Below are 11,204 nucleotides of genomic sequence, written 5' to 3' on the forward strand. Positions count from 1 at the left end.
GCTTTGTGTTGGAAATTATGCGGATGGCATGTAGGCAAGTGGCAACCGACGAGACGTTTGGCACGGAATGGCAATTAAATTTATTTTAATTAGAATTGCCAACTCGTTATGTTCAGCTGTGATTACGGAATCGTCACGAACTGTGAATATTATGAATTGTGTTGGATGTTGAGTTGATGCATATTCATCCTTTGGTTCAACAAGGGTTTTTCTCCAGAATTTCATTAGTATCAACAACAGTGATATAAATTTAATAGTATAAAATTCTAGTTTAGCTTTATTCAGGAAAACCTAAACTCAATTCAAATGATTTAATATTTGATGTATTTTCAGACAAGCTATCATGTTTGAATCTAATGAGTTTGTATATTTTTTGGCTGTAATATTTAATCGCTTTTCTTTTGCTACACATTTCAAACCAAATCCCCCAACAATCTTAAAATTAAAAGCATCAACTTGTCTTCCCACCGAATGACCTGGGATATTGAGAAAAGTGAAAAATGTCATCCATAGTGCAAACACACGAGACACATCGAATCGAATTCTTTTTTTTCTAGCTCAACCGGTTTTATAAGCATCCTGCAAGTTTATTCGGTGCCCACTGTAGGCATTTCCCTTGACGATGCGTTTTTGTTTTGTTTTTCGGTATAGGGGATTGCACGAGCGAATATCTTTTTCTTTCGTTGTTCATGAAAGTAAGAAACCAACAAAACCAGTAAATGTTAATTTTGACAGTTAGTGGCCTTGTTGTTTTCAAATTTCTATGTAGTTAGAAGTAGATAAAGCTCGTCGGTGCAGTGCCCTTTTGTTGTTGGCGGTCGTTATCAAGCAGAGATAGCAACATTCTTTCAATTGATCATTGCTTCGTATGCGAACTCTGTCACGTGCATTCCCTTTTATCGGAACGTTCTTTTTTAACGCTTGCACCTCATATTTACTGTTTCAAATTTTAGGGAAATGTAACTTACCTTTTAATGCTTTTCTGCTATTTATCATAGTATGAAATCAGATAGATTAGCTTTAGAACCTGATGTTATTCACGACTGCATATTATGAAACCCTTTTGCCTCGAATACTAAATATATTCTTTTCTCTTGTACTCCGTAAACGTTATATGTTCGCTCCAAAAACAAACTTTTAATAGGAGGCCCGGAGCTTCATAGTGTTTATAAAAAAATGGCCGGATCAGACTATGAGATCAGACAGAAGTTATGGCTCGGAAAAAATGGAAAAAATCTCGACCATTTTGTAGGCAGGCACTTACCCTCAACCGACTTGCTCGTAACAAGTTGCATTCAACGGAGAATCCTGCTAACTTGTTTCCTATTGAAAGTTGGCAGGATCAAACTATGCGATCAGATGTTATGGCTAAAATACATTTTTTCACGCCAGAAACGAGTAAAAATGTCTCGCCCATTTTTTCAGGCACTTACTCTTAATCGATTTGCTCGCAACAAGTTGTGTTCGATAACGAGTCCCATAATTTTCTTTTGAAAATTTGCCGAATCGGACTATGGGAAGGAAAATTTTGGCCAAAATACGATTTAAGGCAGAATATGCGTGAACAAAATCTCAGCTTGCAACCGCAGATTCCGCTCGGTATCTGCTTGCAACCGGAATCTCAACCATTCGGTGTCACAGTCGAGCCTTTCCCGTCAACGACCTGCAGCTAGAGGTGTGCACCGGTCCGATATTCGTCGGCGGCGGCGTTTGTTAGAATTTTGGTCGGCGGCGGCGTTTTCGGTGTCACGCCGATAGCCATTTCAGCGGCGGCGGCGGTGGCGTGAATTGGCGTGGCGATTTGTTTTATTACGTTTCTTAGATTTTTTTGCATTTTTTCGAGATATTTTCTTTTATTTTCAAAGGAAGAATCTTTTGAACTTCGCATGAAAAATCTAATGCACTTCTCCATAAAATTCTATTAGCTTTTTTCAAAATTTTTAAATTCTTTTCGGATTTTCTACTACTTTGAAGTTTCGGGAACTACATTCGAAATTCACATAGACAGTTATTCATAATTGTAGGAGAGTGCGGCTGGTAGAATGGGTGTTTTAACGTTGGCTTTCTCAGTCTAGAATAATTAAGGTCACTCCTGACGGAATCCAAGTTTCAAAGTGCTCGCGTTTTCGGGGGCACACTACTCGATACGGAGGCGACGTACAACTGTCATTTTAGTTGATTTAGCTTTGCTGCGTCGCAGCATGCGTGAAATAATAAAAATGACACTTGTGCTTTGCTCCCGTATCGAGTGGTGTGCCCCCGAAAACGCGAGCACTTTCAAACTTGGATTCCGTCAGGAGTGACCTTAAGACGGCTAGTTTGGCATGGCCATGGATAAAGCAGTAAATTCTTAAGAAATTCCAAGGAAAATTCTCTGCAATACTCATAAGAAATGCTCCGGAATTTAAATGTAGATTTTATTTTAAAAAATCTTTGGTTTTCAACGGAAAATTGTTTGGAATTATTGGATTTCTACGGGAAGTTTTTTGTACAGCAGACGTTTGATAACTGAAAGTCAAAGTCTGAAATGCTTTTAACTGCAATTTAATAGTTACATCAGTTTTTCAGTTATCGGAGAGCTGAACTTCAAAACTATTTCGAAGTCGATGATAGCTGCATTGCACTGCACAATCAGGTGCACTTCTATTGCATCTGACGTCGTCTGACAATCGTTTGACGCCCAGAATGCGTCGCAGTTATTGAATGGTATTCTCCAACTGAAACGAAAACATGTTGCAGTTATCGAACGACTAGTGCATTGTCCATAAGAAATTCTTGGGAAATTCCATTGGCCGAAAGCGACATTCGGCCGAACTAGTAATTTGGCCGAAAAAGTCGTTTTCCCTGATAGGTTGTTTGGCCGAAATTACCTCATCAGCCCGAAAATGCCGTTTGGTAGAAATGGTCGTTGGACAGAATGGGCCATTTGGCCGAAAATATCGTTTGGGCCAACAAATCATACAGCCAAATGTCAAAATGCTGTTTGGTAGGAATGGCCATTTGGCCCGAAAATGCCCTAACTGCAAAACAACCCTTTCAGCCAAACCGCATTTTCTGTCAAATGACCTATTCGGCTAAACGTCTAAACGGCAAAATGATCAATTCAGACAAACGACACTTTTCAAAGAAGGTTGCAGAATGGACATTTTTGGGCCGAACGGCTCTTTCTGCCAAATTACAATTTATACCGAAAGACATTTTTGTCAGATAATATATTCGGTCGAACGGCTTTTTCGGCCGAACAGCATTTTCAGCCAAATGACATTTTAGAGCAAACAACTTTATTCAAATCTGGCCAAATATTTCTTTTGGCTGTACGTCGCTTTCGGCCAAACTATATTTTCGGTCAAACCAGTTTTGACCTGATAACAGTTTTCGTTAAACGTTCAGTTTTGCTAAATGGTACTTGGCTAGATGTCTTTTGGTCTAAAGGCCAGTATCAACTTAAAAGTAGAGAGGCTTTGGAATTTCATTCAATGGTCAATTGACAAAAAGGCCATTTAGCCAAGCGAGTGGTCATTTTTCACCATATTACCCGTTCAGTAATTTGCCCGTATGACCCATTGGACCAAATGACATTTTCGGCGAAATGGCCCATTCTGACAAAAATAGATTTTGCATTTAAGTTGGCTATGCCAAACTAGCCGTCTAGTGATGAACTTATCCCTGCAAAAAAAATCACTCTAATAAAAGATAAAAAACTAGCCGTCTCAAATAATCGAGAATTGGGAATTCACAATTGTCTGTGTAAATTTCAAAGAATACTCAACAGAAACTCAATAGAATAAGAACTTTCCGTGGATATTCTGAATATTTTTCACCGTACTGTTTGAATTGAAACACCGGGACGCACGCTCGCCGTAAGCTTAATGAAAGTTTCTAAGCCACCCATCGCAGTCGTGCCCTTCCCGTCAATGACCTGCAGCCGTCCTGCGTATGGTGTCGGTGAGGAGTTCTTCCAAAATCCTCGCGCAGGCAAGTACCCCAATGTTTCGCATTATTCCCGTATTGATTCGCTAGCCGCTTGCAGTTCAATAAATCCGCTCCAGAAGCTACATGAACGACTGCTGCTTTACTAGCAAAATGTGGGTGGCATCAACTCCACGGTCGATGATTACCGCCTTGCAGCATCTGAACTGTGCTTCGATATAATCGTTCTCACTGAGATTTGGCTGAATGATGACACGCTTTAAAGCCAGATATTGGGTCCTGCTTACGAGGTGTTTCAATGTGATCAAAACTTCAACAACCGTCGTAAACCATAGGAGGCGTGTACCTACTGGTAGCCATCCGTGAGTTCCAGTCTCAAATCAAAAGCTTTGTAAACTCTTCGTAGGATTGCCTCGAACAGGTTGAAAACGATCGAACTTAGTGACCGGAAACGGTTTTCACGTGCGTGTATATCCCACCCGACCGAGTCCGGGATTCAGCATTTGTTAGCTCACTGCAGTTCGATTTATATATTCTAGAAATAGCAACTGCTCTTGATGAAATCATAGTTCTAGGGGATTTTAGCTCCAAGAACTTCACCCAATATCATAACATCGCTGTTAGGGGCCTCCTTAGCCGTGCGGTAAGATGCTACAGCAAAAGACCATGCTGAAGGTGGCTGGTGTCTGATGCCGGTGCCGGTCTATGCACTCGGTTTGGAAATTGTCTCGACTTCCCTGGGCATAAAAGTATCATCGCTAACCTCATGACATACGAATGCAAAATGGTAATTGGCTTAGAAACCCTGCAGTTAATAACTGTGGAAGTGCTTAATGAACACTAAGCTGCGAGGCGGCTCTGTCCCAGTGTGGGGATGTAATGCCAATAAGAAGAAGAAGAACATCGCTGCTGAGCTGCTGTCTTCCATCGATAGGCGTAGCATTCTGGACCTAGAAGATGTGAATATTGCAGGGCAAACTTTTAGTTACGTCTTGACGTATGTCATTGATCAACACGTTTCAAAGAAAGTCTGTCGTATTACGTAGGAACACGGCGAGGGCTTTGTTTATTGCCGACGCTCTTCAAGGTCGCTTAGATTGTCTACGATTCTTGGGCAAGTGAAATCAACATTGCCCGGCGGTATTTGAGAAATAATTATATTCCATTTACTCTTCAACGCACCAACTACAGCATGCACGGTGCGATTACTAGGTGTAGATCTTCAACAGAGTGGCTTCACACGCAAAAAAGCGTTCCGAATTCAAGTTAACAAGTTCACGGTGTATTTTTTCGGAAAAAGCCACGGATTCGGGAACAACAGCCACTTTTTGGAACGTTCTGGAAAAAGACTGGTGTTCTGAATCCAAGAATTTAACTCGGTGTATTATTGCTGGTTCACGAATTCGGAACGCTTTTTAGCGCAGCGTTCGACTTAGTGTTATTCGCCCCAATCTAAGACAACGGTTTTCCACTTTGCTTTTCGTACTAGTTCTACTTTTTTTACCGGTTCCAACTATTGAGAGCTCGCTTGAGTATTATTGTAGAGTAGCTTTATTTGAAATAATTTGTTGATATATACAATAAAATACATAAATCTGCTTACAACCGCAGATTCCGTTCGGTATCGAAATATACTATGTTTTGACACGCAAACAAAAACACCTTTCAGGTACACAGATTCGGTTTGAAATTGTAAGGCAATTTATTACTAGATAGGGATAAAGATTGGAGTCACAAACTGACTCCATCTATATATGGAAGAATTCACTTGAATCGAAGAAGAATTCCTGAAATCGCATTACACTGTCGATCGAAATTGCACAATGATTACGCTCGGAATAGCAAAAGCATTTCGTTGAGAATCAGAATGTTTTGTTCGGAATAGTAAGAGGAATCACAGAAGGATTTTAATTGCTATCCTAAAAGGACTACATTCGGAATCGCAGAAGGATTATTACCGACATTACGATAACTCCGATCAGAATCGCAAAATGATTCTATATGGTAACGCAGATGAACTTCATCCAAAAGCACATAATGATTTCGTTCAATCTGCAGAAGAATTCCGTTCGAATGCAAAAGAATTACGTTTGGAATCGGAGAAGAATTCTGTTTGATCGCAGAAGGACTTCGTTCAGAATTGCGGAAATATTCCGTTCTGAATCGAAATTGAAGAATAATTGTTTCTATAACGCGGACTAAAGCTCATAATCGCAGAATCATTCCAGCTGAATCACGGAAGGACTCTGTCCGGATTCAATGAACCTGCCCGGAACTTCTGAAGGTTGCTACCCGTGTCTTTCAGAAGTTTTTTTTTCTTTTTTACTTTTCTCCAGGAAAAGTCAAAAGAAAACTCCATCAAGAACGAAGTTGGGTTTAGCTCTTTGACAACCATAGGTTGTCCGGTAGTGTAGTGTTGCACAATAGGACAGCCCCATATAAAAGTGTGGCCAAAACTACCAAAAGGCCAATTTTTGATTTGGGCGAGTAAAATGTGATGAATACACAGCTTATAACCTATATTTCTATAATCAGCACGGTTTTTATTTTTAGATTTTTAGGGAGGTGGGGGCGTTCCAACCAGGCCTCCTAGAAATGATATTTTTGTTTTTTGGGAAAACGGTCAGCTTTGCATTTTTTTCAAAAGTAACATATTTATATATCGTTACAAAGCTCTTAAGCAGATCTATGCAATGAGCTTGATAATGTAATAATAGCTCCGTCCAGAATTTAGCTTTTAGTAGTTTTGTGAAAGCATATTTTACGCAATTATTAACGAACAAAACAGTTTTGGTACCCTGCAATACCCGCAGTAAAACATCATGCATACACTATTGAACTCTAAGCTTTGAGGACCATGAATTAAATTCTGCGCAAATCTACAATTTTGTAAGATACATGAATTTTAAAAATTGCTTATTTTTGCCTTTCTCGTGTACTAAGTATACTTAGAAGCTATATGATCGCTCTAAAAGCATTAGACTCAGTTCGAAGAATTGAGGTGTTGTCTGTGTGTACGTGTGTGTGAATGTTCAGTGTGTGTGAGCAAAATAGTTAGCTCTTTTTTAAGCACTTACTCTAAACTGATTTACGCAACAAAAGTTTCATTCTGTCAGAGAACATTGGTCCATTGTTCCTATTAAAAATAGGCTGGATCGGACTATGGGCTCAAAAGTTATGACCAAAATACATTTTCTTATAATGTACGAGAAAGACAATATTACCGCTAAGGGATTAATCAAGGTTTTGGTAAACTTCTTATTTTTTCATTTTAATCTGAGGTACTCAACAATGTAAAGTAGCATTGAATTTAATGACGAACACAATTTACATAACATTTAAAGGGAGAGGGTTACGTCTTAACGTTGCGCATAACACAGGGCAACAAAATTTAACCTTTTGCGGGTCCTCAGAACCAATTGATGTGTCTTCAGTAGATTTTGGCTCGTGAATCCGAATCTGTCCTCAGATATGCTCTAACACGTCCAAATTTTGAGATATAGCTAAATTAATACCGCTAATTTGAAGAAATTGGCATTTTCGAAGGACTTTCATGAAGATATTAACATAATTTTAGGTCATAATACCTGAACGGTAAAAGACATCTGATCTAATGAATTTCCATCAGATTTGAGTTACAATTGTTTTCTATTCGGTTTTACTTGAATTTAAGTTTAGTGAATTTAATTTAAAATATTCCCTGGTTTGTTTCATAACTTGCATGCAAACGCCAGCACCACCCAGTTCGAAGCCACCAAAATTTCACAACATGAGGCCAGAGGAACTGGGATAAGAAATGTTAAATGAAGTATAGAGATACAAGTCAGTTTTAAATATATGTTTCATTGGACTTTTAATAAAATATCACGTTTTCATTTTATGCTCAACATTTCTCCTCCTCCTAAAATGTTAGCCTGCTCGATTTCTGGTTGTTTTTTCGATCGATCAACTCCTAACAACACACGTAATCTGTTAACATGTTGCAATGTTAAGCTAGAATATAGAGAACATGATGATCCATAAAGTTCCTTTCTTTTAGTCAACAAGGAAAAGATCGAGTGCAATTTGAACGTATTCAAATCCTCTACTAGATCCCCTACAGAGCATTCAAGCCACATTGACTAATAAAATACATTTCAGCACTCGGAAAATAAGAATTTAACCATTTTGTAACTTCATCGTAAATTTTCTCATTCATGCGTTGTTTTGTTAAATTAGAGAAATATCAGAGTGCAGGATTGGCAGATCATCCAACCATATGCTCGGTAACTGTAACATGTTGAAAGCACACAAGTGAGCGGAGCCCAAGTTTTTTCGTATAACTTCTGTCTTAGCACATAAAAAGCTTGATAAAACTAGTGAACTTTTTTTTTCAAGTTATAATCTGATCATAGTTTAAAGAAATTGCATTGGGATTATTGCAAATCCACGCAGCATTTTCAACGCGAATCAAATAAAAGTCCCACGCAGGTGTTGTTGAGTTTCCAGTTTCTGTTGCGTAGTCGTCAACATCGCTTCAACTTGTATGCAATCATACACAAGAACGATCGAAAACCAATTTATCGATTTGTTGATTGATTTGGCTAATTGATAGTTTTCCGCCCAAATTTCTATCATATGAATATTGAATGATTAAAGCAGGAATAATCAAATATATAGAACTGCTAGTTCTCGTAATTGCTTTATTGGAATGAAATAATAAAGCATAAATTGAATAAATTGAATAATTAAATGCACCATATCACTTGTGCAATAATTGAAAGTTTATCGCGCCAGAGGAAATCAATATCATATTTATATTCAATATTAGTTCAATGAAAAATTTTTTTGCTTGGACAACCATTATATTGAATTCTTGTTACTTTCCTCTCAAAACCGTTCACAGAAAAAACCAAGTTGTATACAAGGTTTGCATAAAACATATTTTTAAATAACTTTCACCAACTAAAATTGCAGATAAATCACCTTATTATGTTTAATTGATCAAAATGCACCACATTTCGAAAGATTAGATGTTTGTGATCCATGTTGACCTTGATTGACTAGTAATTTTTCTATAGGGTTAACGGTGGCTGTTCCAAATGCCCAAAATCATTGATTTTACGACATTTGTTAAGGTATATCTCAAAATCTCGACGTGTTAGAGCAAATCTGAAGTCAGATTCGGATTCAGCGAGCAAAAATCTACTAGGGACACATTATTTGGTGTTAGGGACAAAATCTTGTTGAGCTGTGTAATTCAAGAAAAAATCATCTATCATATAAAAAGCGTTACGCAGCGAAAAGGAAGTTGTTCAAAATTTACAATTTTGACATTACTAAAGAAAGGAATTATAGATTTAACCATAACGTGTCATAGCGTGTTGATGAGTAGTGTTGAATGACCTCTTGCCACAATACCTTTTATAATTATGGAAGAAATCTTAATGCAATATCAAATAAATGAAATTCCATTTCGTTGATGTCACAATATGACGCTAATTGAATCGTTCTATCCTCCTTTGTTGGTTTAATAAGTTCTACTCAGTGAATTTTCTTAGGAAATATGTGTTGCGTCCATTTGTCTGTGACACGAATATACAGTTTATATGACCATTAGTATTTCATCCAGCATCAAACAGACTTATTGCAAACCAAATAGTGACCAAATTCCGTTGTTTTGTAGAATATGACAAAAATCGATTCTATGCCGAAAATTAGCCCCATACCCCCTTGAAGGCTCAGAAAAATATGTTTCTTTCATCTATGTTTTTAGATGAATACCACTGTTTATTGCAGGATTCATAATTTTGGCCAAAAATATCTCCTTTTTTCCTATTGTGTGTTGGCAGAAACATTGTTTTATTGCATATGGTTTGAACAATGAATTTTCGAAGCGTAATAGCATTTTTTGTAGACCTTCCAGCTATGTACCTTCTTCGGCAAAGAGTGTCGGCATCTTTCAGACTGCATGCTCACGTATTAAGTCACGTGATTGACGATAAATCAAAACCGTTAAGGGCAAAAATGTTAAAAAATAAGGTTTGCCATACTGATCTCCATATAAAGTTAAGAACTATACATATGTTTTACAGCAGTAAGGACAAATTAAACTAAAAATCGTTTCAAAAGTTTTAGCCTTCCAGTGGATTTATACAAAATCTACATCTATAGGGAAGACTGGGCTGGTTGTCGAAGGGCCAGTGACCAAGTGACATTTTAAGGCGCATTTAAGGCTCATTATAATGATTTGGGTGGGGAATCAGATCGAATGTAATTTCAGGTATTTTATTGTTTCCGTTTACTCACGTTCACGTTTTTGCTATTTTGATTCGAGTGAGTAAATTTTGGCGACTTTTGTGTGGTCTGTTTGGCCGAGTTGAAACTTAGTAAATACTAATCGGCACTATTTTTTACCGATTCCCATTAAAAGTAGATTGAAAGAAAAAAATGCTAGATATTAAAGTAATGTAAATATACCTGGTTTACTAAAATATCTCAAAAGACTAAAAATTAAAGAAGATTTTTTTTACGTGCCTAAAATTACAAAACTATAGACACTACTTTTCCCTAATTCTAAACATTGCCACAATTAATTTGATGTGTTTCACTGTTTTACAAACTGCCAACTTACTCCCAGCCCTGGGGTTGGTTGGCTGAATTTTTCCGTGCATTTGATTTGTTATAACTTTTTCTCAATTTGCCATCGATGAAAATATGTCACAAATGCCAAGAGACTTGTATATTTATGACAGTGAAAGCGTTTTTGAAAAGTCGAACAGATTTAGAACAGACATTATGGAAGCAAAACTTGGCCAACCAGCCCCGGTCTCCTTAATCAGCCTGTTGTTTAAGATCAGTAGAACCCTAATACTCTAGAGATTGATTCCGAAGTAGTAATTGTAATATGGATTTTATGTGATTTGAGATCATTTCCTTTTTTATTCAGAGAAACTTTCGACCGATTCTAACTACAAAAATTAAAACGAAGATGCGTATTCCAAGTGTTGGTACTCATCTAAGATTTTTTCTGGCAATTAAATTGGAGAGATGAATATCTATCTAGTCCATTGTTAGATTTTTCTTGATCCTCCTGCTTCTGATGGCAATTCAACCATCGAATAATCCACTTCAGAGTTGGATTTAATTCACCCAAATATATCCAGAAGTGCCTTCACCAGAGCTGGATTATTATCGTTCAATTAGGTCCAATGACAGTTTCGCCACCAATTGATCCGATAACGTTCAAGCATTTCGATCATCTGGGCAATGTAACTGAACGAAGTACAACAGAT

The 11,204-nt window shown here is 37.6% G+C and overlaps 1 protein-coding gene across 1 annotated transcript in view; it reads left to right on the plus strand.

Moving 5' to 3' along the window:
- The window catches only part of LOC134205579 (E3 ubiquitin-protein ligase HECW2), a 224,362-nt gene that overhangs the window by 24,635 nt on the left and 188,523 nt on the right, over positions 1 to 11,204 (plus strand). The gene's annotated exons all lie outside the window — the stretch shown is intronic.

This window comes from Armigeres subalbatus, chromosome 1 (genome assembly GCF_024139115.2).
Source record: "Armigeres subalbatus isolate Guangzhou_Male chromosome 1, GZ_Asu_2, whole genome shotgun sequence".
NCBI lineage: Eukaryota > Metazoa > Arthropoda > Insecta > Diptera > Culicidae > Armigeres > Armigeres subalbatus.